This window comes from Saccostrea echinata, unplaced genomic scaffold, assembly GCF_033153115.1.
Source record: "Saccostrea echinata isolate AGI-Se365-2 ecotype Australia unplaced genomic scaffold, CSIRO_AGI_Sech_v1 ptg000205l, whole genome shotgun sequence".
NCBI classification, from domain to species: Eukaryota; Metazoa; Mollusca; class Bivalvia; order Ostreida; family Ostreidae; genus Saccostrea; species Saccostrea echinata.
Genome location: NW_026889954.1, coordinates 2,501 through 5,000, shown reverse-complemented (window position 1 = coordinate 5,000; position 2,500 = coordinate 2,501).

Sequence of the window (2,500 nt, the reverse complement as noted above, 5' to 3'; positions counted from 1 at the left end):
TCCACCTCGACCAGCTCGGCACACGGTCGGTGCAGACCGTCGAGGCAGCCGGCCGTCTCCCTCGACCAGCTCGGCGCACGGTCGGTGCGGCCAGGTCGAGGGGCCGAGAGCGCAGGCCGGCCGTCCGTCCCCCTCGACCAGCTGGGCACACGGTCGCTGCAGAACGTCGAGCCAGCCGGCCGTCTCCCACGACCAGCTCGGCGCACGGTCGGTGCAGCCAGGTCGAGGGGCAGAGAGCGCAGGCCGGCCGGCCGTCGCCCTCGACCAGCTCGGCACACGGTCGGTGCAGGCAGGTCGAGGGGCAGAGCGCGCAGGCCGGCCGGCCGTCTCCCTCGACCAGTTCGGCAGACGGTCGGTGCAGGCCGTCGAGGCAGCCGGCCGTCTCCCTCGACCAGCTGGGCACACGGTCGGTGCAGGCCGTCGAGCCAGCCGGCCGTCTCCCTCGACCAGCTCGGCGCACGGTCGGTGCAGGCAGGTCGAGGGGCCGAGCGCGCAGGCAGGCCGGCCGGCCGTCTCCCTCGACCAGCTCTACACACGGTCGGTGCAGGCAGGTCGAGGGACAGAGCGCTCAGGCCGGCCGGCCGTCTCCCTCGACCAGCTCGGCAGACGGTCGGTGCAGACCGTCGAGGCAGCCGGCCGTCTCCCTCGACCAGCTCGGCACACGGTCGGTGCAGGCCGGTCGAGGGGCAGAGAGCGCAGGCCGACCGTCCGTCCCCCTCGACCAGTTCGGCAGACGGTCGGTGCAGGCCGTCGAGGCAGCCGGCCGTCTCCCTCGACCAGCTCGGCACACGGTCGGTGCAGCCAGGTCGAGGGGCAGAGCGCGCAGGCCGGCCGGCCGTCTCCCTCGACCAGTTCGGCAGACGGTCGGTGCAGGCCGTCGAGGCAGCCGGCCGTCTCCCTCGACCAGCTCGGCACACGGTCGGTGCAGGCCGTCGAGCCAGCCGGCCGTCTCCCTCGACCAGCTCGGCGCACGGTCGGTGCAGGCAGGTCGAGGGGCCGAGCGCGCAGGCCCGCCGGCCGTCTCCCTCGACCAGCTGGGCACACGGTCGGTGCAGGCAGGTCGAGGGGGAGAGAGCGCAGGCCGACCGTCCGTCCCCCTCGACCAAGTTGCACGAAAAAAACAAAAGAAATAATGGAATTGTCACTTAAGCTTTCCGAGGATCCCAGCCGGCAGACTGCCTCGACCCGCTCGGCAGACAGTCAGTGCGGTCCTCCATTCCTCCGATTTTGACCCCAGACTCAAGGTCCTGTAAAGTGTATACCCCAACTACCCCACCATCTGAGTTGGAATTTCGGTCAATTACAAAAGTCGCTTTTCCCCGCATTCGGACCATATCTTTCATAATTATAAGAGTTAAGAGACCAAACTTTCAGGAAAGTTTTTCTGGGGTCTGGTCTACAATCCCTGAAAAATTGGTGCCCCGGGGGGGTCGGGTTCGGGAGGTATGAAAAAAATCTACATGGTCACTGACTTGGAACTTTCCGACCTCATTGCCATTTTGATTGTATCTTTCGTACTCTTAGGCGTAAGTGGGTGTTCTTGGTGTCAAAATGTTCGTCTGGACAAGAGGGAAAAAACTACGTACTACACTCCTCCCCATCATGCACAGAAATATTTCACATTGAAAAAAGGAAGTGTCACTTAAGCTTTTCTCCAAAAAGACCTAATTTCAAAAATTCACTCCTCGAACCCTGGGACACACAGGTCCAATTTATCCCCCCAGGATTGTAGCCCTTGTCAAGGCCTTTCTTTTGATACCAAACAGGTCCACCTACTCCAAGGCCTAAGCCGTGCACTCTCAAAATGGCAATTTTACTCTGAAAAAATGGAAGTCACTTAAGCTATGCGAGGGGCCCAGCGCGCAGGCCAGCCGGCAGTCTCCCTCGGTCAGCTCGGCAGACGGTCGGTGTAGCCAGTCGAGGGGCCCAGCGCCTCGATTAAGTTGCACTGAAAAAAAAAAAAAAGGAAGTGTCACTTCAGGTATCCGAGGGGGGCAGCGCGCAGGCCAGCCGGCAGTCTCCCTCGACCGGCTCGGCCGACAAGTCGGTGCAGCCAAGTCGAAGGGCCTAGCGCGCCGATAGGCCGGCAGTCTCCCCTCGACTAAGTTGCACTGAAAATATGGAAGTGTCACTTAAGCTCTCCGAGGGGTCCAGTGCGCAGGTCAGCCGGCAGTCACGCTCGACCAGCTCGGCAGACAGTCGGTGCAGCCAAGTCGATTGCCGGCTGGCTCGACGGCCTGCACCGACCGTGTGCCCAGCTGGTCGAGGGAGACGGACGGTCGGCCTGCGCTCTCGGCCCCTCGACCGGGCCTGCACCGACCGTGTTCCGAGATGGTCGAGGCGGACGGCCGGCTGGCTCGACGGCCTGCGCCGACCGTGTTCGCAGCTGGTCGAGGGAGGCGGACGGTCGGCCTGCGCTCTCGGCCCCTCGACCGGGCCTGCACCGACCGTGTTCCGAGATGGTCGAGGCGGACGGCCGGCTAACTCGACGGCCTGCGCC